At 54.1% G+C, this 24,149-nt stretch overlaps 1 long non-coding RNA gene across 1 annotated transcript; it reads right to left on the reverse strand.

Annotated features, from left to right (window-relative positions):
• Positions 1-7,558: 7,558 nt before the first annotated feature.
• Positions 7,559-17,350, reverse strand: LOC146404908 (uncharacterized). The gene is made up of 3 exons (XR_014842390.1): positions 17,161-17,350; positions 16,592-16,659; positions 7,559-11,853 (listed from the first exon to the last, which is right to left on the reverse strand). It is a non-coding gene; the product is annotated as an uncharacterized LOC146404908 (long non-coding RNA).
• Between the last annotated feature and the right edge of the window lie 6,799 nt (positions 17,351-24,149).

Here is a 24,149-nt window from a genome sequence, read left to right on the forward strand (position 1 = left end):
GGCTCTCAGCTGAAGATCTGCTGGGTGGCAGAAGGCACATCGCCTCCTAGAAGCTGCCGAGTGGCAGCCCAAGGGGAACCGGCAGGGTGGCAGGCACGGCGGCCCCAGCCTTGGTGGCGAGGCTGCCCCCCAGGCACAGAGGGGCCTCCTTGCCTCTACCGCAGCCTCTGCGTGCAGTGCTTAATTATGGCAGGTCACGCTGTCCAGGTCACTCTGTTCCCGTGCCCGCCCTGCCCCGCCCTGCCCAGCTAGCAGCAGCCTCCAGCGCCTTCCGCCCACTGCAGGCCGCACCCTGGACTCAATATCCGAGATTCCTCCCTGGGGGCCAGTCCCCGACCCTGGAAGAGGAAGAGGGCCCAGCGAATGGGCTCTGCAATCCAGACCCTCAACCCAGGTCGGGCTTGCCTTGCACTGGTTCCGGGGCAGGGGGGGGGGGGGGGCAGATTCTGTGGGGACAGAACTTGCCAGAAAAGCCTAGTTCAGGGAGAGCTCTGGGCTAGAGATCTGGGTCCGCCTCTTACTGCTTCTGTGTCCTTCATCTTCCTGAGCCTCAGTTTCCTCACCTGTCGATTGGGCTTGCTACCAAACCTCTCCCACGGGTGGGCAGGTGGACCAAAAAAGACAACCAAGGAGAGGAAGCGTTGTCAACTTGGGCAAAAGGCTCTACAAATATTAGATGGTATTTCTATCAAGATGAAGCAGGCACTGAGCAAAAAAATCCACGGCTGGAGTGCTTTGCGGCCTCCCCTCCCCCACCCAAACATCATTCAACCCCCCACCCCCCACCCCCAGACAGAAGCTTATTGTGCCATCTCCTTGTCTTTCCTTGAGCCTCCAAAGGCCCCCTTACAAGTTATTCAAGCAGCGTTCCCCAACCGAGAAGCCAAGGCAAGGAGCGGGAAGGCCCGTGGTCTCCCAACACCCTGCTGGGCCCAAAGGTCTCGCCACCGTCACTGCCAAAGACCACTAACAAATTCTTTGGGCTCCTGTGGGGCGATCATTAAAAACAGACAAGGTTCTGGGGAGTGTGGCGCTGAGTCTGGGTCTTGGGGACTGTCCAAGCCACAAGGGAGCTCAGAGGTCTCCTAGGCCACCCTCTTTGGAGAACTGGCCCCACAGAGGGGCAGGAGCTGCCCAGTCACGTGCCCTGGCCTCCAAGACTCCCTGCCCTGTCCCCTCAGCCCTCCGTCCCAGGAAGCCGGGTCCTGCCCAGACAGGCCCCCAGGCAGCACATGGGAGCTGCCCCAGAGGCCCGTGGGCACTGTCCCCAGGTGACCCTGCTGCTTCTGTCGTCTGAGAGCTTCCCAGTGGGATGACAAAGAGCCCAGGACACGAGGCTTTTCATCTTCCCCTGGGAAGACCCGGGGCTGAGCGCTTCAAGGCCCTTCCTGACCTGATCTCATTCAGCCTCGCCTGGCCGCTGGGGTTGGGAGGGGGTCCGGGCGGGGGGAACTCTGGGGACTTGAGATAGGAGGCGGCCGAAAGGAGACGTTGTCCAGGAACATGATGGGTGCAAGGTCACCCCCTTGAGCAAGTCCGATTTCCTCTGGGTACCTCGGTTTCCCCAGCTCTACAATGGTGGCTAAGAATGGCTTGTGTCACCCGGATGACTTGTGGCCCGTGTTAGCAAAAATGAAGGCACGAGTGTGTGGCTTGGTCCACAGCGGGTGAGCACAAATGCTTTCCTCAACAAGCCAGTCTCTGCACCTGCGACCTGGGACCCGTAGGCCCACCTCACAGGTGGGAAGGGACCAAATACCACAAGGGCCTTTTATGGGGCCTTGGCACGCGCTGGGCACCCTATCCATGTCACTTCTCTTCCAACATCGCCAGACCAAGCCCGCACACTCCATGCCTAAGGGCCTTCTCCCACTTCCCCAAATCTCCCCTGAGCTCCGTGGCCCAGACTCCCTTTGGGCAGCACTCCAGGGCCTTGGCAGTTGGGAGGCTCTGCTACATCCCCATCAGCCTCCTTGCCAGGTGGAGCCGAAGCCCACATTGCCCGAGCCTCTCCCGGGGGCCAGGGGCTGGGCATTCTAGCCCTCACAGGGCTGCCGACTTACTTTGTGGCCTCAAGCCAACCTCCTGGCTTCTCTCAGTTTCCCCACCAGTAAAATCAGGCTAATAACCATCAGCCTCCTGCACTGGGGTGTAGTGAGAATTAATTAAGATGTGTAAAAGGCTTTGAGATCCACGGATGAAAGGCCCTGGAGAAGGACAGAGTGTTATTATCCATTATTAGTACTGTTATATTCCATCCAAAGATCTCAAAGTCTCTTACAGATGGTAATTAGTACTTGCAGGGGTGTTTGGGGGGGTGTGATTAGTGCCATTTCGCATTTGGGGAAACCAAGGCACAGGGAGACGTTAAGTCAGAGCAGGGCAGGAAAGGTGAGAGCTAGTGTTCCCAGAATCCATTGCCACCCCGGCCCCTGCATCCTCAGGGTACATACACTTCAGCATCTTCCTTCGGGCTCCTCAGTCCCCGTCCACAAGGGGCTGGCAAGGTACCTCATTGCCTGTTTCCTGATTCTTCTGTCGGGGCGGCCTGTCTTCAGCCTGGCTGGGCAGCAGAAGCTGGCGCAGCGGGGACTGGGAGGAGGGCAGTCACAGGAGATGAGAGCAGAGGGCATGGTGACACAGGAAGTGCAGAGACACCGGGCAGCCCGCTGCTCTGGATCCCTGGGCACAGACTCTCCCTTTCTCTTTGAGTCCCAAACTCCTCTTGGCGCCTTGGGGGTGGGATCATATCAGGTCCCAGTAAACGAAGGCCAGCCCAGCCCAGCCTTCCAAGCTCGCCCTCCAAGTACGTTCCACAAGGGCAGGAAGTGTGAGGCTCTCAGACCGACGAGGTGGGTGGTCCCGGGCTGTCAGTCCATTGAAGATGCATTGGACTCGAGGGTCCCCCACCTGCCTTTTCTTCAGGAGGCCCACTTGCTTCCTGGAGACAATCAGGAGCCCCAGGTGCTAGTGGTTGGCTCTCTGGTGCCCTAATATGCAGAGATGGTGATTATTTTTTTTTTTTAATTTGTGGTGCAGCAGAAGAGAATCCAGCTAGTATCCATGAGGAGGCAGGTTTGATCCCTGGCCTCGAACAGTGGGTCAAGGTTCAAGTGTGGCCAGGAGCTGCGGCATAGGTCACAGATGTGGCTTGGATCTGGTGTGGCTGTGGCTGTGGCTGTGGCATAGGTGGGCCGCTGTAGCTCTGATTCAACCCCTAGCCTGGAAGCTTCCATATGCCAGACACACACACACACACACACACACACACACACACGTGTCCCAGAGCTGGTAGTTTGAAGACAGGTGGCACTAGTTTGCATAGTTAAGCCATGATTCCAAGTGCATAAAGTAAAAGCAGCTCTTCAATGTAGCACGCCTCAGAGCGGGAATGCCCTCAGGGCTGCCGTATTGTACCACCCCAGGCTCTTGTCCTGCTCCTCAGCCTCACCCCCTAGGAACCAGAGCACTGAACAAGGGACACTGATATCCAGGGGTCTGCTGGTAAATGTTTAATAACAAGCTTTCAGAACACAAAACCAAACCAAAAAGCTGCCATGAAGCATTTACCAATTTCCGTAGTACAAATACCGTGGTGACTTCAAGCTACCATTGGGACATCAACCAGCTCACCCAACGCTCAAAACTCTAATTAGTGGCTCTCTTAAGCTGCTTCAAGCCAGCTCCGGTGCACAGCCACCCCTGCAACCTTTTCCCCAAGGGGAGAGGGAGCTTACTTCGACCAAATGGAGGCAACTTTGGGCCCCTCTCACCCACAGTCGTTCCTTCAGTGGTTATTCTATCACCAGAAATTCTCATGAAGCCTCTGTTTCCCATGGAGCCTGGACATAGATGGAGGAGGCCTGAGATACCTGCTCCCAGGACTGTATTTGTAGGGCTCCTTTCCTGGATGTTTCTTTGAGAAGTGGCAGCAGGTTGCTAGGAAATGGGCCTAAGATGGATTGGTTTTGATGAAGGAAAGGAATTACAAGGGGTACAGGTAATTTTTAAAGCGAGAGACCTCAGGATAGAGGCTCTGGCTGGGAGCCTGAAGCACAGCATTTGAAGCCTCCCCTGCCTCTAACTGATAGAAGCAGAACAGACCAGGAAGCGAGCCCAAGAAAAAAAAAGCATTTGGGGAAGTTCCTGTTGTGGCTCAGTGGTAACAAGCCTGACTAGTATCCATGAGGATGTGGGTTCAATCCCTGGCCTCGCTCATTGGATTGGTAATCCAGCATTGCTGTGAGCTGAGGTGTAGGTCACAGATGCGGCTCAGATCCCACGTTGCTGTGGCTGTGACATAGGCCGGCAGCTGAGCTATGATTCGACCCCTATCCTAGGAACTTCCATAGGCCATAGGTGCAGCCCTAAAAAGCCAAAAAACAAAAAACAAAACAAAAAACAAAAAAAGCAAAACAAAAAAAAAAACAAAGAAACATCTTTTTTTTTTTTTTTTTTTGGCTGCATCCACAACATACAGAAGTTCCTAGGCCAGTGATTGAACCTGTATCACAGCGATGACAACACCAGATCCTTTACGCCACTAGGGAACTCCACAAGAAGTCCTTTAAATATGACCTATACTGGAGTTCCCACTGTGGTTCAGCTGGTTAAGAACCCAACATCGTGTCCATGAGGATGTGGGTTCGATCCCTTGCCTCACTCGGTGGGTTAAAGATCCAATGTTGCCACAAGCTGCGGTGTAGTTCGTAAATGCGGCTCGGATCTGGCGTTGCTGCGGCTGTGGCATAGGCCTACAGTTGCAGCTCTGATTTGATCCCTAGTCTGGGAACTTCCATATGCTGCAGGTGTGGCTGTAAAAAGGAAAAAAAAAATAACATACTATTCAGAGAAGTGAGAAAACCTGCTGTATCCTTGAAATAAGAACAAGATAATACTTTAAAAGGTGCCATTGGCAAATGAAGAAGAGCTCTTTGAAATTAATGTGATGGAAAAGCTAAAAAAATGATCTAATAGAGAAATTAGAAGATGAGGTAGAGAAACTTTCCCAGAGTATCAAGTCAAAAGGCAAAACATCAGAAAAGCAGAAAATATAGGAGTTCCCATTGTGGCTCAGTGGTTAACGGATCCAACTAGGAACCATGAGGTTGCAGGTTCAATCTCTGGCCTTGCTCAGTGGGTTAGGGATCCAGCGTTGCCGTGAGCTGTGGTGTAGGTTGCAGACGTGGCTTGGATCCCACGTTGCTGTGGCCGTGGTGTAGGCAGGTGGCTACAGCTCCGATTCGACCCCTAGCCTGGGAACCTCCATATGTCGTGGGAGCGGCCCAAGAAATGGCAAAAAGACAAAAAAAAAAAAAAAAAAAAAAAAAAGAAAAGAAAAAGAAATGAAAAGCAGAAAAAATAAAATACAAAGGGCATTAGAGAATGGATCCAGCAGTTCCAACATTGGCTTGTAAATAACTTCAGAAAAAGATAACGGAGAAATTGGAGGGGAGAAACAACCCTAGAAATAATAAATAATACAGGACACATTTCCCAGGACCAATGACATGGGTGACAAATATGAAAGGACCCACCAAATGCCAAACACGACAGTGGACAAAAGACCTACACCAAGGACCAAATTTCAGAAAGGAGAGAAAGAAAAGATCCCAAAACCTTCCAGGGTGGAAAGAAAGCAGGTCACATACGGAGGATCAGGAATTAGAATGAAAGCAGATTTCTTCATAGCAATGGTTGAAAGAAAAGGGAGCAATGTTTGTTTGCTTTTTTAAATTATGAAAGAAAGCCATCTTCAACCTACACTTGAGGTAAGTATGGAGGTAGGAACATACATACACAAACTCAGATATGCAAAAATCTTCAGACATGCCAAATCTCAAAAAGGTTTACCTTCCATGAATCCTTTCACTGGAAACTAGTATTTGTGGTACTTCCCCCCAGACAAGGGGAAATGTTGGGAAGAACTAGGAAACCAGGAAGGGAAACAGGTGAGGAGAGGTCTCGGCTGACAGCTGAGTCCTACTCACAGAGAGCATCCTATCCAGACCGGAGCCCAGGGGTGGAGGCCTCTGGGAGGCCGGGGGGTGGGAGTGGGGGAGCGGGTATCTGTGGGCGAATAGTCGCAGACCTGACCCATTACCCAGAGTACCCTAGTGAGAGGCTTTACACTCTGTCTCAAGGTGAGACGAATGGCACTGCAGTGTGTTGAGAATAAACGCTAAGGACAGATGTGGAGGTAGCTTAGGGGAATGAAGACAAACCCTCCATGATGTCCTATAATGTCCCTGCAAAAAACAGGGTTAGGTCATCTGACCAAAGGAGAGAGACAGACAGATGCGGGCCTGAGCCAGGGGTGAAAGTCTAGAGATGAGGTCTCAGGAAGGAAGGGGCACTTAAAAGGGGGCAGTTTAAAGGCTCCTGAGCCTTGGGTACCACACATTTGCAGCAGCACCTGTTGCCAGGGCCGTGTGGGAGCCATCTGCGCTGTGACTGGGTGTGAGGTTTATTCACTGATCATTTATTTTGAAATAACTTCAACCCTATAGCACTATTTCAAGAACAATACCAAAAAAACCTCTATGTCCCCTTTGCCCAGATTCTCTGATAAACATTTTACCATACTTTTGCCATCTCTGTTTGTGTGTATCTCTCTATATATAGAACCATTTGATAATAAGTTGTCAACAGGATGCCCCATGCCCCCAAAATACTCTAGTTTGTACTCCCCCCCCCCATTACTATCATTCAACCCTCCCAGTTAGGAAAAAAAATTAGTGTGATGCTACCTTTCATCTATGAACCCCATCCAAGTTTCTCCAACTGTCCCAACAACGCCGCATGTGCCTTTCGGGTCCAGGATCCAAAGGGGGATTCTGAGTGGCATGGAGTTGTCATGCCTCATTCGTTTCCTTCCATCTGGAACAGGTCAGTCTTTCCCTGTCTCTCACAACCTTGACAGCCTTAAAGAGCACAGGCCACTCCTTCTGCAGGACGCCCCCCAACATGGATGGATCTATCCAGTGTTTCCTCCTTTCTCAGGGCACACATTCTTGGCAAGAATGCCACAGAAATGATGCTCTGCTCATCTTAGGACGTCACTTCTGGCCATGCGTCACTGACCAGTCTCCTCAACGGTGTTGCTAACCTAGATCACCAGGTCAGGTTGGCACCTGCCAGGTTTCTCCACCATGAACTCACCAGCTTTCCTTCTGTCTTTGATAAGGATGTGGTGGGGAGATACTCTAAGACCCCACCCCTATCCTGTTCCTCATCAGATCTCCACCCACCAGCCTTAGCATCCTTTGATGACTCCAGCATTATTCAGCCACAACTATGAGGGTTGCCAAATGGTGAATATCTATGTCCATCACTCAATTCTACTGGAAGGAAGAGTTTCCCTCTGTCCATCATTTATTCATTTACGCCCTTATGTCAATGGAGACTTACAGATCCTTATTTGAATCAAAAGGCTGTAATCTGTTCCCATCGCTATTTAATTTTGATGCTCAAATTGTTCCAGACTTAGCCTTCAGGCAGATTCTTGTGTCATTTTGACATGTCCCTACTATTTTTTTTAAAAAAACTGTTTCCCTAGTTTCTGGCACAAAAAGATGTTTGAAATTCATCTTGTATTTTTCCTGTTCCAGCCCTAGGATCAGCCATTAGTGCTGGTCCCTTTTCGTGGAGAATGATAATTTAAAGCTAAGACCTGGGCTAATGATGGCTCATTCCTACCAAGGTATCATTGCCTCTAGGCAATTGCCTCCAACCGGTAGCATTCATTGTCCCAGAATAATGCTAAAGAACATTGGCAAATCCTGGCACGCCCTTCTTATGTCTGACTTTAATAGCAATACCTTGGTGTTTCAGCATCACACGTGGTTCTTTCTATTGGTTTGACATAGATATTTTAACACCACATTACAGAAATCAATCCTTCTATTTCAATTTTACTAGGAATTTATTTTTTAAAGCAGGTATGTATATTGAATATTATAAAACACACTTTTGACATTCTGCTAAAGAGTCGTTTTTCCTCTTCTATTGATATGAGTTGTAGTATCAAATTTAACAGTATTAAACCCTATCTCTTTCCCTGAATAAACTCTATTTGATCAGGATGTACTTTTTAGAAAATAACGCTTGATTCAGTAGTGTTACTATTTGACTTGGGAATTAGGTATATTCATCAGTGAGAAGAGCTCGGCTCTCCCTTTCCTTCTTGTCTTGGTCAGATGCTGGCAGTGTAGGTGGGTGGAAACAGGATGCAAGTGGGTTTGCAACCGAAATGAGGGCTCCTGGAGCTATGGACAGAAGGAGGGAGGGCAAGGCGGGGGTGGGGGGGAGAGGAGGTAAAGGGGGGCTTGTATAAGTCATAAAGGGAAGACAGATGCATGGCAAGTTGCAGTCTGAAGGGGGATTTGAAAGACTGGAGCCCTTCCAGGGGGGGGTCAAGTCTCAGATTTGGGCCAGGGGGTGGCTTGCTGAAGAAAATCTGAAAGTCCTGGGGCTTGGGAAGGTCAAGAAAACCTAAGGCCAGGTTCTGGACCAACCGCCCCCCTGGCTGTCGAAATCTCCCCATGTGGAGGCTAAGAAGCTGGCAGAGTCAGTGCCAAGGCCAGGAAGGTCATGGCCTAGAGGCTGGTGGAGATTGCAACAGACCAGCAGGTGGGAGCTGGGGGAGAGCTGCCCTGTCCTCTCCTGGAATCAGGTGAGGAGGTGACGCCTAGGCTGGGGGTGGGGGGTGGGGGGGTGTTGCAAGATGCCAGCCGGGCTCTGGAGGCTGGGTGGCAGGGTCTGCAGAGGTCTGATGGCCAGACCAGCTGCCGAGGGAGGGGCGGATTTTCTAATCTCAAATCTAGGACCGATTCCATTCAATGAGTTAATAGATGTGCCCAGCACAAGGAAATCCCAATAGAACCAGTGTTGTTATTATTATTTGTGCTATTTACACGTCTTCGAGTGATGCTAAATGGCATTTGCAGCCACTGCCCAAGAAATAAGACAGACACTCTGCTTACAGGCAGGACTGGTTCTCTTCCCCCCCACCCCCCTCCTCCCTCCTCCCTTTCCCTTTCTCATTTCCAGATCCTTCCAGCAATCAGTCCTCAGATGCAAATCCCACTGACCCAATGGCAAGCAGCATGGACTTGGGCAAACTTGGGCCTCATCTGGAAAACAGGGGTAATGATGCCTCCTTCCCCTCCTAAAGCTGGGGAAGGGCATCCGTGCTAGGACCACAGGCCACTGAATCCTGCAGTGCCATGAGGCCAAGACCGCCTAGTGCTGCAGGTTTGGTGGCTGCTCAGAGGCTGGGCAGATCCCGAGGCAGAAAGGGGAAGAGAGAGGGAGCCCCAGCCAGGGCCTGGATTCCTGCAGCTCAGAGGAGCAGAAAAGCCAGGGGGTGGGGATGTTGAGAACAGCTTTTCCAGTCCAGACAGGCGCTGATCTGTCAGGCCTAAGACCCAGGAACACGATCTGAACACTGGAAACTCCATGCCAGGGGGCGCAGAGAGGCAGGATAGGTGCAGGTCCTTGGCCTGTGGTTGGGTGGGTGGTCCCTGCCGTTCGCCATTTAAGCTGGGAACCAGCCACTCAACTACCACACACCTTTTGTCTTTTTCTTTTTCTTTTTTTTTTTTCAGGGCCGCACCCACGCACATGGAGGCTCCCGGGCTGGGGGTTGAATCGGAGCCATAGCTGCCAGCCTACACCACAGCCACAGCAACCTGGGATCCAAGCTGCACCTGCCACCCACACCACAGCTCACAGCAACGCCGGATCCTTAACCCACCGAGCGAGTCCAGGGATCAAATCCACATCCTCATGGATACTAGTCAGGTTCGTTAACCACTGAGCCATGATGGGACCTCCCCACCCATTTCTGACCATGATCTTGGTCCCAAAGGCCCCTCATGGAGATTTACGTGGTCACAGGTCCTTCCCAGGCTTCCAGCCAGGGCCGCCTCTCCCCTGGGGAGGACTCTCACTCCTCAAGGGACAGAACATGCCAGAGAAGCCAGGGTGCACTTGGAGACTTGTCCTAAAAGCAGCACCTCATGGAGGGAGAGGACAGGAGGGCAGGAAGGAGGCCACGCCCTCAGGAGGAGGAGCCTCTCTCGGGGCGGGCTTCCATGGGGCTCTGGGTGCTGAGTGCTGATAATGATGCTTCTACGCCTTCAGCATCTAGCACGTGCCTGCATCAGAACTCACACTCTACCGATGAAGAAACTGAAGCTGAGACTCTGACTTTCCCTAAAGTAACAGAGTTGGTCGGGGTCGGAGCAGGAGTCAAACCCACATCTCTGGAGCCCCAGGGCCTGTGCTTTGGCCCCCCTACGCGCTGCGCAGGAGTATTGAGAGAGCCATCGGCCAGAGTGGGGTCAGCTGGGGGACTCAGGTGAGTCATCTAACCTCGAGGCCCAGGTGCCCTGGTGGAAGGTGGGCGTGGCTCCCACAGAGTGGCACAGAAAGGGCACAGTAGAAAATGTAGGTGTAACCTGGTCAGCTGGGGTCCACCAGGCCCCTGAGGTCTAGGACCAGTGTGAAACCCCGCACGCAGCTCCAAGGAATCGAGGGCCCTCCCCAGGATTTCTGCAGATCACCCAGAATTTGGGTGAGGTGGGGAGCTCGGGTTCAGGGCCCCTCAGCCCCTGGACCCCACCTCTGTGTGTCTCTGTCCGTGCCACCCTCTGGACGCTCAGGTACCGCCTCTGTCCCTCCTTCTCTCTCCATGCAAAGCCAGTTCTCCCACCCCCAGAGATGGAGGGTTTCACTGCGGAGGAGCGGACAGGAGGACGGAGAGGCAAAGAGCTTCCGACGCACACGGCACACATGGGTTCTTTAAGAGCCTCCAGGCACCAGACTTCCACCTGCCCTCCCCCAGCAGGGCCCCCAAGTCTCCTGGCTCCAGTCCCCTGTTCTCCTCCCTGCTGCGGGCCCAGTTTTCTCCCTGTGTCAGGCAGCCTGCTCAGCTTCCCCATCCCCTCCTGCCTGACTCCTTCTAGGCCCTTCTTTGAACATCCAGATCAGCCAGGGGCTTACAGAGCAAACTGAACGTCCTCTAATGGAGCCACCTTCTCAGGCAGCAGACCGGGTTATTTAAAGTTGGGGGCGGGGGGGGGGGGCACACGTAAAGCAGTTTGCATCCTCCCCTGCTGGTGAATTACTCTTAAGAGGTGTGTGGTCTCGTTGGTGTGATAAAATCGATTCTTGTGTTGTTCTCTGTTAAACTTGATGATCTGTGTTGTTGGAAATAAGATAAACCATTTTTGGAGATAAGATAAAACAGAGTTAAAGGCTCTACACAAATTCAGCGAGGGGAGTAACTTTAGGGACAATAGGACAAGCCCTGGCTTCTACCCTCACTGGCAGCTCATCGTGTGACCTCAGGAAGATCTCGCCTTACGACTTTCTCTGCACCTGTGGGTGGGACAAGGTGGCCTCAGAAGGCCTGCTGGGCTGCCCCTGGTTTCCTGGAGAAGTCTGGGAGGCGTGACACCCGCTTGACCCTCTGCCAAGGCAGTGGGCTCACCTCTGTGGCACCTGCAGCCTGTCCCCGGAACGCTGTGCCCAGGAGGCCATCATGTACACGACGCAGCTGCAGGTGGAGGGGCTGGACACTCCTTAGACGAGGGCTGTGGCTTGAGCTGCGGTTGGCACTGCGCATGAGGAAGGCTGAGCGGGGAGAAGTGGGTCCCGCTTCCTGGCTCAACCACTGACTCTTCCTTTGAACAACCAGCTTCCTCTCTGAGTCTTGCCTTCTCATCTGATAAGAGGGAGGGCCTGGCTGGCCAGCCCTGAGCACCAGGCCCTGGGCCTGCGAGGCCTGGCAGGAGGTGGCTGTCTGGCGCTGGGGGTGGGGGACACCCCAGCTATAGGAAGAGCTGCCTGGGGAAGCAGGAAAGACACAAGAAAGAAAACTTTAAAGACTTAGCCAGGCTCTGACTCCACCCTAACACCAAAGAAATCAACAGAAGAAAGAAAGAGACATTTTATAGCCCCAGGAGCCTAAAGTTCTAAAGAGGGCACTTGAAAGCTTGCCCCAACACCGAGCTCCCTCAGCTCTCAGTGGACCTGTGCCAGGCAAGGCCACACCACCAGTCTGGTCACATCCCCCTGACCACGTCCCCGCCAGCCCGGTCGTGGGGTTTCCGCCATGCCCAGCTTCCACCAGGACCCCTCTCCTGAAGGACTCTATCTCAGACCCCAAGACATCTAATCAGCCTTGGGTTTGAGTGAATGGATGAATATTTTCAACAATGACTGGTAACTGGGTGCCAGGCTCTGACTTGTGCCCTGAGTAGGGTGGGTACCATGGTGGCCCACCCAGGTCCCCTTTGTTGAGAACCCGTTGCCCCGTGGCTGGGCACCAGTTCCCAGCCATCTGCCCCTTCAGGGAAGGCCTCTGCCTCTGCCTCTCACGAGAGCTCACCTTTCCCAGGGCAGCACAGATTCGATGGATCTGGGAGCAAACGGGGCCCCGTGTAGGATGACTCTGGACCGAACATCCGTGGGCCCAGCTGAGGCTGTCGCTGCTCGGCTTCCCTCCGCCCAGTCTTGCTTCCTTGCCCCCTTGACCCCAGGGCTTGATCCCAAGGCCACATCCTACACACCAACTCTGTCCCAGAGTCTGCTTCCTGGGAACCCACAGTGACACAGACAAGAGGTATGGCCCTTACCCTGGAGAGCCCTCAGTCTAGATGGACATAGAAACAACAACAACAGCAGTAATAATAAATACACAGAGCTTCCTATTGGCCGGGCACCATGCTGTGCATTTGACCTCCACTATTTCTATATTATCAAGCCTTTGTGAGTTGAAAGAGGCAGAAACTCAGCTGAAACAGTTTCAGTAACATAGAGACTAGGGTGGCACATGTAACCAAAAAGTCCGGTAAACCTCTTGCTTCAGCCCCTGTTGGATCCGAGTCTTCATGGTGCCAAGAGTGCCCGTCCAGGGCCCTAGTTCCAGGGTTGGCTTCAGTCTCAGGCACAGTCCCGCATTTGGTGGCTGTATTAGTTTCCTGTGGCTGCCATAACAAATCACCACACACTTGGGTGGGTGAACACGTCGATAGTCATGCTCTCACAGTTGTGAAGGCCAGAAGCCTGAAGTCATGGTGTTGGCAAGGTCAGTTCCCTCTAGAGGTGAAGGGGGGAAACTGCTCCATGCCTTTCTCCCAGCTCCTGGCAGTCGCTGGCAGCCCTTGCTGATCCTTGGTTCGTAGAGTCATCACTCCCATCTCTGCCTCTGTTGTCCTGTGGCCTTTTCCCTGTGTGCTTCCATGTTTGCATCTCCCTCTTCTTATAAACGTACCAGTCACTGAATTTGGGTCCCACCTCATCCAGTGCAGCTTTATCTTAACTTGCTTACATCTGCAAAGACCTACGTCCAAACAGGATCACCTTCAAAGGCTTAGGACTCGAACACATCTTGTGAGGGGGTGGACACAAGTCAACCCACAACAATAGCTAAAGGCTCCAGTTTTTCATCTTCAATGGACGTGAAGTCTCAGTAACTCCAGCTAAAGTCTCAAGCATGGTTCCTATTGGCCCAGTGTGAGTCACATGTCCATCCCTGGGAACCAATCCCAGGGCAACAGGGTATTCTCATTGGCTGGGCCTGGGTCATGTGTTCACACTGGAACACAGAAGTGAGGTCGGCTCTACCGCACCAGACATCCAACTGCAGATCCAGAGGACATCACCCAAAGGAAGAGGAATGGGCCCTGGAAAGGCCAAAATAATAGCTGCTTCTCAGCCTCTGGACTCCCAGGTCCCCTGCAGGGTGGGCCTGATTCCCACTTACTGCGTGGGAGATGGAAGCTCAGAAAAGCTAGGTGACTTGAAACCAGTGAATAGACTGAGACCAGAGCTGACTCTAACCCAGGCCTATCTGGCTCCAACACTGGCCTCTTTTCCCAACAGGTGAATGCCAAGAACTCATAGAATAGTCCCCGACGGATGGGACAGTCAGGCAAGCCTCTGGGAGTACGTGAGCCTCGGGCTGTGCCTTGAGGGGAAGGAGAGGAGGGCCAGCCAGGAGCCCAAAGAGCCCCAGGCCTTCGGTTAGGGCAGAGGGTTCTCTTAGGGGAGAGGCGGGAAGGGGTTGGAAAGGTACCTGAGGCCCAGTTCAAGGCCCTGAGAGTCTTCTGGTTCCCATGGGCAGTGGGGAGCCTTTGAAGCTTTCTGAGCCAGGGAGCGACGAGGCCCTTGATCCGCTCACAGGGCATAATCTAAGCAGACGGTCAATTAGAGGGGCGAGGCTCGGGCCAGGAGATAAGAGGCTATTGCCACAGTCCACATAAGAGGCCATCAGCACCAAGAAGGGCTGGAGAGGGGGCCAGTCCACCCGCACCCCCTGAAGCAGCTCCAAGTCCGAATCCAGCCCTGACCAGCACCCGCCCCCCCCACCTCTATGACTGTTCTGCCCCTTGATACCAGCTATAAATTATAGGAGGGGACCAAGGGCCGGCTGGGACGTCCCTCACACTTATGTCTAGTGTCGGGCCTAAAAAACCCCTCTGGGCAAACTGCTCCCATGACTGATGCAGGTGCTGACTAGGGGGTGGGCGCATCACCGAGCGCCGGCGCCGAAGGCATTTCCCCGACCGGGAGGGAGAACTGCGAGCCCAGCCACCCAGCCAGCTTCTCTGCCTCCTCCAGCCGACTCAGGGGAACCGGGATGGGGTGGGGGGGGTGCAGCTGCACCCTGGGGCCCCCGGGGACGCTGGCCCCAGGTGCGCTGTGCCCTGGGTTCCTCTGCTGGCTCTCTGCAAGGAGGACTGGGAGCAGGGGATTGGTCCTGCTGCACAGAGGCCCCAAGCCCAGGATGGAAGCCCACGGGCTGCTGGGAAACCACCCCCGGGGCCCGGCTTAGGAAGGGGAGTTGGGGGTTGCTGAGGGGGACGCCTCAGCCAAAGAGGTGGGTGAGAGTTGGGGGCTCAATGAGCCCTTCACAAATGAGGCAGAGGCTCCCAGGACACGGGGGAAGTTCCCATCATCCTCTGTGCCCTCCTGAAGGGGGGAGGTGGGAGCGGGGAGGGAGCTTTGAGGGCGTCATCCCTTGTGCCCCCTAAGTCTGCAGAGATGGTCTCAGGCTGCACCCAGGCCCACCCCCCCCCTTCCCTCCAGGGTGCTGGAGGAGAGGGAATGAGACCCTTTGCCACTGGATCCCCCAATCTTTCCAGTGACTCAGGACGGAGCGCCTTGCTCACCTTCCCCTGGCCTCCTGGCATTTGAGAGAAGGGGAAGTGTGTGGGCAGCTCCGGGATTTCTCAGTGACCATTCCTAGGCCCCCTCCCAGGGGCATTCACTGCTCCGACTGCTGGGAAGCAGCCCATGGGAGGGGGCTCAGCCTGCATCGGAGGTCAGGCCCTTCGTGTCCAGGGACCTGGAGCTCCTGCTGCTGTCAGAAGCTGCTCCCCATGCGCACCCTGTCCCGGGGTGGCTGAGGGCTTCACTTTAGGGCAGCAGTGTCCTGGGCTTCTAGAGGTGGGGGGAGCGGAACGGCCTGAAGAGGAGCCCCTGAGATGCTCAGGGGTTGATTCTAAAAGGCGGAAGCGGGGAGTTCCCATCGTGGCTCAGTTGTTAACGAATCCGACTAGGAACCATGAGGTTGCGGGTTCGATCCCTGGCCTTGCTCAGTGGGTTAGGGATCCTGCGTTGCCGTGAGCTGTGGTGTAGGTTGCAAACGCAGCTCGGATCCTGCATTGCTGTGGCTCTGGCGTAGCCCGGCGGCTACAGCTCCGATTCGACCCCTAGCCTGGGAACCTCCATATGCCACGGGAAGCGGCCCTAGAAAAGGCAAAAAAGACAAAAAAAAAAAAAAAAAAAAAAATTTAGGTAAAAATAAAAAGGCGGAAGGAGGAGGCAAGTGGGAGGTTTTGCCAATGCATCATTTCATGTCAGTTATTAGCCTGAACCAGAAACATCTGTCTATTCTGAAAAGCTGGCATGCTTTCTTTGATCAGAAAAGGAGAGCTTGACACCAACAGTGTAACATTTTGGACCAGCCAGCCTGGAAGCCGTGTTCAGGTGCGACAGCCACTCAGCCCACGGTTCTAGGACATTCCTCCTCACTCCTGGCTCTGCATTCTGTTTTTTTTTTTTTTTTCTTTCTTTTTAGGGCCACACCTGCAGCATATGTTAGTTCCCAGGCTAGGGGTTGAACAGGAGCTGCAGCTCCCGGCCACAGCCACAGCCACAGCCACAGCCACGCGGATCTGAGCTGAATCTGTGACCTACATCACAGCTTGCAGCAATGCTGGATCTTTAACCTACTGAGTGAGGCCGGGGATCGAACCTGCATCCTTACAAAAATTGTCAGGTTCTTAACCCACTGAGCCACAGTGGGATCTCCCCAGCCTTGTATTCTTTTAACCTGATTTTAAAGGCCTGTTATGTCTGTGTTTTCCATTGTGAGTCATCTTAAACCTACTTGGAAAGAGCTAGAATGAATGAATGAGTGGTAGCGTTTACAGAGTCCTCATTATGCGCCAGGTCCTGTTCTAAGCGCTTTACAGTATTGATTTATTTAAGCCTCCCAACAACCCTATGAGGAGGTATCTTTAGCATCCCCATTCCACAGCCAAGGGACTAAAGTACAGTGAGAAGAAAAGCTTACCCCAGGTCAAGGCTGCCTGTCTTGGCATCAGCATTGGCATCCTCCTCCCTTCTGGCACGATCCTGCCTCTGAGAATGAGTGAGTGCAAAAAGCCCATTAGCACTGAGCTGAGGGAGGGGGAGGGGGAGGGTCCGAGCCAGTGCTGGTGGTGATGGGGGTGAGAGAGACAAGGCAGCAAGGAACCCTTCTTCCCCGGCTGCTCCTAGCTCTCCCATTAGAGGGTTCCTTTAGGAGCAAACACAGGGAAGCTGGTCCCTGGCTTGCTCATGGCCTTGGATAAGCTTCTTTGTGGCCCCACTCGGCGCATTTGGGGGACAGTGGGATTCAAGGACCTGGCAGGCTTTTTGGCTGCGATGCACCGAGGCTCTTCCCACCGATGGAGCTAGAGCAGCAGGCGAGCCCTGAGGGTCAGGCAGCCTGGCCCCGGGGAGACCCAGAGGGCAGGGTGGGAAGGCGCCAAGCTCTGGCAGCTCCAGGGGCACAGGCCGCAAGCCCAAACTGCCCTTTGCTCCCTGAGAACAGCTGGGTTCTCAGAGCTGGGAAGAAACCCACAGACCATCAAATCTGACCTTTGATTTTACATACAAGGAAACTGATCCTGCAGAAGGAAGGAGAACTCCTTGGGCCCCGGGACGGAGCCCTGGCAGATGCATGGCTGGACCCCAGCTGCCTGCCTCTCTGCCCACCTTCCCGCTGCCCACAGCTCTCTTTCCTCAAAGCCCCAGCCAGCGGGGAGGCAGGATAGACCCCAGAGCATCTGGCTGGGCCAGCGGGCACTCTGGCTGTCCCTTGGCCTTTGTGTCCTGGGCTGTGAGTCAGGGAAGCCTCATTGTGACACCAGCCCCGTGAACTATGACTTTTGAGGTCAAGCAGTGGCTTCTGACTAATCCTCACACCAAAAGTGCTGAGTTGGCCCTGGGAAAGTGGCAAGCCAGGCACAGTCTCTTTCTGGCAGCCTCCTTGCCCCCCACCCCCAGGACTGCCCCCCCTCCGCTCCACATCCACACGCCAGGGCTCCTCAAACCCCAAGCTCGTGCTCTGCTCACAGCTGGGGTATCTTGGAAGGAATTTGATGGGTAATCTGTACGAGGACAGTAACAGTTGTGCCAGGGAGGGAAAGCCCCCCCCTTCCCGGGGTGTGGGGTGGGAAGAACTTGGCTTCTGGCTCCTGCGCTGCTGATGCCCTGCTTGCAGACAAACCCGTTCCCTTCCCTGGCCTGTCTCCCCCTCTAAAATGCGAGGCTTGTGCTCAGGATCCATACACGCTTCTACACCCTATCCTTCAAGGATGGTGAGATGCTGTGTCTCCCACAGAGTAATCGCATTTTAAGGAAAAGAACTGAAGAGGGTGAACCTTAGCTCAAGCAGCTGTGACTCCATGAAGCAATACTGGCGCACTCCCTGCGCGGAGTCTTCCATCACCCGCCTGTGTCAGTGCTCCCTGCAGCCCTCCGAGCAAGTCAAAGCCAGAGCGGAGGCCCCTCCCCAAGGTCGAGGGCCTGGGCCTGGGGCGGGTCAGGCACGTGGATGGTCTTGGCCCTCGGAACAGGGATCTCACCCACCCCTGTGGGCACGACTCCTACCCCTCCGTTCCCCTCCAGACACACAGAAAACTCACTTAGGCCCTGCCCTTGACCCCCCGACGCATGCAGCTCTGCAGAGGGGGTGCAGAGGCCCCTTCTGGTCCCAGACGTCTCTGTCCTCATTCAAGCTGTCCGCTGCTCAGCCCTACACAGAGGGCACCCCCCACCTCCCACCCACCAGGACCCGGGCCCAGGCCTGTGCTTTGGAGCCAATTTCTCTAGAGAAACCTGCTCAAAGCCGTGAGTGAGGGATGGCATGAGACTGAAGAATCGGGCTCATTTTAGGAAATCTCTCGGCTCATGAGGCAGGACACTGGGCAAATGAAAAGAGACCGAGCCTGGCAGAGGGTAACCCAATAAGGAGGGGTGGGGGTTGGGACTTGAACTTGCGGCCCTCCCCGCACCCCCCCTCCCTCAGCTCTACTTGGGGGTCATGCAGAGCTCACAGGGTCCAGTCTGATGGGGGGCTGTTGAGGAGGTAACAGGGCCCCACACAAACGGCACTTATTGCCATTATTATTATTATGGTTATATTATTATTATTATTATTATTATTATTATTATTGTTACTCATTATGGCCACCAAGGTCCACACGATCCTTGGTACCTCAGGTGCCAAGGAGCCGCCCCGCCCCGTGGGCCCCTTCCCGCAGCCTCGGGAAGCCCCCCTGCCGGGCCTCTGCCGTCCGTCCCTTCTGGGAGCCCTCTCCTTTCTTGTGGCTCCACTTTGAAAATCTCCCTCTGTTTTCCCCACTCCCCTCTGACCAGAACGGCCCGGGCTCTCTGTCCCTGGGTGCAGCTGAGTGACTTTTGCTGAAAAGCAAACATCACTGGGGCACCCAGCCTTGTGGTTTCAGCCTGTGTGGTTTACCTCATGACGTCATCTTCCTTCCTCCAGATAAACCAGAAGAGACTTTACTGCTCAGTCGAAGCTGGGCCTGGGAAATGGGGCCTGCACTCACTCGTCCTTGGAGGGTTCAGAGAGGGCAGCGGACGGCATCCGCAGGCTCGGCCCAGGGTCAAGTGGCCCTGGGGTGGCTGAAGCAGGGTTTCCAGCCTGGAGAACCTGGGGTAGCAGAGGCTTGGACAGGGCCCTCCGGATGCAGGAGTCAGGCACAGGGCAGCAGCTGGGGCCCTTGAGGCTGGTTAGGGAAGCCTGGATCTTCTGAGCCCCAGGTGACAGAGTACTGGTCCCTGAGCCACCATCCAGAGAGGACAGGAAGACAGCAGCAGCCTAAGCCCAGGGAGACACCCCCCTCCCACAACCCCCCCGCCCCGCCCCGGCCAGCCCCTGCCAACCAGACAAAGGCTGGGGTATGCCAGGGCCAGGGGGGGTCAGGGAAGAGACAGTTTATGCCTGTGGAATACCTACCCCATCCCAGGCTCTGTGATTTATCATCTCATTTAATGTTCTAACAGCCCTTTGAAGGAGGTAATTTATAGGGTGCTGTGTGACAGATGGCAGACCCAGAGCTCAGAGAGGTTTGGGACTTGCCCACGGCCCCAGTGAGCAAAAGGCCTGGCACACGGTCAGTGTTCAGGAATGTTTGCTATGGAGAAAGGAGCCCAGATGCCACCCTTCCTCAGAGAAGCTGAGGTCTCCAGGGCTTTTGGGACATGGGCATCTCTCTCCCATGGGCGCTTGTACCCACGATGGGAGGGGTCCTGGCTGAGCAGGGCCTCCTCAGAAGATGCTTAGACCTCAGGCTGGGGCTGGCGGCGGCCAGAGCAACCCAGGGTCATCCCAGGTCAGACCTGCCCCTGGCCAGGGAGCGTGATGGCCCTTCTGTCTCCCCCCAGGAGGTGGCAGGGGGAGCGGGGCATGACCTTCTCTTCATCCAAATTCTTTTTTTTTTGTCTTTTGTCTTTTTTTTAGGGCCACACCTATGGCATATGGAGGTTCCCAGACTAGGGGTCTCATTGGAGCTACAGCTGCCGGTCTACACCAGAGCCACAGCACCGCGGGATCCGAGCTGTGTCTGCAACCTGAACCACAGCTCATGGCAACGCCGGATCCTTAACCCACTGGGTGAGGCCAGGGATCGAACCCGCCACGTCATGGTTCCTAGTTGGATTCATTTCGGCTGCACTACAATGGGAACTCCCTTCCTCCAAATTTTTACTGGGCCTTCCCCCGTACCAGTCGCGCTCACTCCACTGGGTGCTGCCAGGGGGTGTAGGAAGGCGAGAGAATACAGAGACAAAAGACCTGGTTCTCATCCTCGGAGGACCAACACCCTTTTCAAGGATGATGACAAGGACGAGGGCCAGCAACGCCACAGTGTTCGTCATTGCCTTATTTAGCGAGCATGGCTGTGCACCTAGCCCCAGACCAGGCATGTCACACACGTATTTAATCCCCTTAAAAAAAAACAAAAACAAACAAAAAAACAAACAAAAAAAAAACCACCTGTGAAGTAGTCATTATTCCCTTTTTACAGATGAGGCAACTGAGCTCTGGTCTCTCACTCAAGGTCACCCAGGGAGGAACCGGCGGAACAAGGATTTGACTCTGGGATGGTTAGACTCTAGAACCCGGGTCCTCGTCCCAGCGCTCCAAGAACTCTGACCTGAGGCAGGACCCACGTTCCAGAAAGATGTATACTGAGCGTGCAGAGTGGTGGGGGGTAGGGGGAGAGCCAGGGCCCCATGAAGGGGCCACGTGAGGCAAAGGGCCCCCTCCAGAGGGCACCAGCCTGAGTCAAGGTTCCTGGTGTATGAGTGAGGGCAGCACATGGTTCCATCAGGACAGCGCCTTGGGCCTGGGAAGGGGGTGCCTTTGGAAAGAGAGATCAAGGCCTGAGTGGGCAAAGCAGGTGCTGGGGGATGGCCCCGACCCTGGTCTCAGAAGATTGCATCCTCAGGGTCAATGGCCAGTCCCGGCGGGGGCGTCTCCGGTGCTGGGCCACCCTTTCCTGCTCTGTGTCAACCTCCCGCCTCACTCCCTGTGGCCAGGATGTCCTCCCAGGTCAGCTGCAGGGCCTAAGCCATCCCGAGAGGAAAGCCTGGCAGCTCGCAGATGGGTGGGTGTGTGGGCTGAGCTGGAGATCTGGACCACAATCCGAGCTGATAGAGCCCACGTGGGTGGTCTCTGGGAGAGCCTGGGAGGAAACCAGGCCGGGCGCCTCCGTCCTTAGCCTGGGCTCCCAGAGCCCAGTTGGAACAGGCGCATCCGTGCTGCAGCTTGGCTGGCTGCAGGACCTCCAGATGCTTCAGATACCAGAGTCACCACTGGTCATCAGGAGTTGCTCCCAAGCGGCCACAGCGCCTGCACCCCTCCCCGCTGACTCTGCCTGCAGTCCTGGTGGGGTGCGGGTGGGAGAACTTTCCTGAACTCAGGGGCTGTGGGGGGTGGGGTCCATCCCAGAGCCAGGGCCCTGGGCAGCTCCTCTCTGCCCCCTGCCCTCGGCCACCCTCTTCTCTCATCATTCCGCCCTCCCTCCCTCCATCACTGGGAGTCTTGGTCCTCGGGGCCCTGGAGCAGGCAGAACCCTGAGCTGGTCTGCTGGACCCAAGGGTGACTGGGAGGTGGGGGAGGGGCAGAGCCAAGGGCAGTGAGCCCTGAGCAAAGGCGCTGGGATGGCGTCTGAGCCCAGCTCCCCCTGGCTCACGCTGCTGGCAGGAGGCCCAGGCTCAGAGCCGGCCCCACAGGCTGATGCGTGACTGAGAAACGGCCTCCTGGGCCCTGTTCTGGGTGGGAGGGGCCTGGGAAAGTCAAGTTGCTGGGCCTTCCCGGCCCTGTAAGGCCAGCCCAGGCTGTGTGTGGCAGCTCGGGAAGCACAGAAAAGCTGTTTTCTTCATTAAGCATCTGGGTGGGGACTGAAGGAATCAGCAGGAAAGCTTTTCCAATCATCCAGACTTGGTTAGGCAGCCGGGCCCCCGAGGGGGAGCAGGTTTGCCTCCTTTGGTCCTTAGAAGGCTGCTCACTCTCTCCCTCCTGCCGTGGTAATTAGTCGGGGCCTCTCTGGAGGGTGAGTGGCATTTTTCCATACTGTCCTGCAGTCCAGCTGTGGCCTCTGGCTCTGGAACCCAGGAGGGGCAAAGTCCCCAGGCTGAAATTGCTCCTCTCACAGTGGGCTGGGTGAGGCCCACCTAGAGGCCAAGCCTGAGTGACACAGGGGCCAGAGATGTGGCTACCACAGGCCCTCAGGCAGTGGTAATGTACAATGGCTGCTGTGGCCACAATGACCTCTGCAGGTGGCCAGGACAGTGAGGGGCAGCTGTCAATGACCAGCCCTTGATGTCTCTGGAAGCCATCAGCCCCCCATCTCTGGGTACCACTCCCTGCTTTAATTTTGGAGGTAGGATAAGAAGGGCCAGTGACTGGCTGGATGAGGGGATTAGAGAGAGTGGGGGGGTGTCTCCTGGGCAACGTGGGGAGCCATCCTCTGAGCCAGAGGCCCAAGGCCCCTCCGGGCCTGTGCTCTCACCTCCTACCTGCAGAGGCTCCCACGTCCCCTCCACTTCCAAGGTGGGATGAGTGAGGTCACGTCTGCCTGGCTCTAATCAGTCTGTGGGGTCAGTGCTCTAGAAACTCACACCTTCCTCTCTCTACTGACACCTTGAATCATGAAAACGTCCAAATATGCGCAAGAGGAAAAAGGATCCCCAGTGAGCCCACCCCTCGGCCTCAGCATCGCTAACAATTTTCTAAACTCTTTCACTTTCCCACTTTAAAAAAAACTACTTGAAAACCATCCTAGACATCATGCGAGTATACCCATAAAGGTTTCAGGTTTTATCTCCAACAGACTGAGCTTGTTTGTTTGATGTAGTCCCAATCCTACGTCTTAGCCATTGTTGATAAAGTTAACGATGCTTTCTTTTTAAAATATTTTTTTAAAATTACAGTTGGTTTGCACTGTTCTGTCAATTTCTGCTGTACAGCAAAATGACCCAGTTATACATATATCTACATTCTTTTTCTCACATTATCCTCCGTCATGTTCCATTGCAAGTGATTGGATATAGTTCCCTGTGCTATGCAGCAGGATCTCATTGCTTATCTACTCCAAATGCAATAGTTTGCATCTATTAACCCTAAACTCCCAGTCCATCCCACTCCGTCCCCCTGCCCCCTTGGCAACCACCGGTCTGCACCCCATGTCCATGAGTTTATGTCTTTTCTGTAGATGGGTTCATCTGTGCCATATTTTATTTTATTTTAATTTTTTATATATTTTTTATTTTTATTTTTTGGTCTTTTTAGGGCCTCACCATGGCATATGGAGGTTCCCAGGCTAGGGGTCTAATCAGAGCTACAGCTGCTGGCCTACGCCAGAGCCACAGCAATGCCAGATCCAAGCCATGTCTGCCACCTACACCACGGCTCATGGCAATGCTGGAGCCTTAACCCACTGAGCGAGGCCAGGGTTTGAACCCGCAACCTCATGGTTCCTAGTCAGATTTGTTTCGGCTGTGCCACTACAGAAACACCTTTGCCATATTTTAGATTCCACGTTTTAGTGATATGAGATGGTATTTGTCTTTCTCTTCCTGACTTATTCCACTTACTCAATATGAGAATCTCTACTTCCACCCATGTTGCTGCAAATGCATTATTTTGTCCTTTCTTATGGCTGAGTAGTATTTCATTGTGTATATGTACCACATCTTCTTAATCCATTCATTTGTTGATAGGCATTTAGGTTGTTTCCATGTCTTGGCTATTGTGACTAGTGCTGCAATGAACATACAGGTGCATGTATCTTTTTGAATGACGGTTTTGTCCAGATATATGCCCAGGAGTGAGACATCGTCCATACAAATGTTTTCTTAGGTCAGTATCCCAAGAAAATAGAAATAAAAACAAAAATAAACCAATGGGACCTAATCAAACTTATAAGTTTTTCACAGAAAAGGAAACCATAAAAAAAAAAAAGACAACCTACAGAATGAGAGAAAACATTTGCAAATGATGCAACTGACAAGGGCTTAATCTCCCAAATATACGAACAACTCATACAACTCAACAG

The sequence above is a fragment of the Sus scrofa genome, chromosome 3 (genome assembly GCF_054392235.1).
Source record: "Sus scrofa isolate SSC_HxYL_T2T_F1_AM1 chromosome 3, Sscrofa_HxYL_maternal_Yorkshire_Landrace_v2.0, whole genome shotgun sequence".
Lineage (NCBI taxonomy): Eukaryota > Metazoa > Chordata > Mammalia > Artiodactyla > Suidae > Sus > Sus scrofa.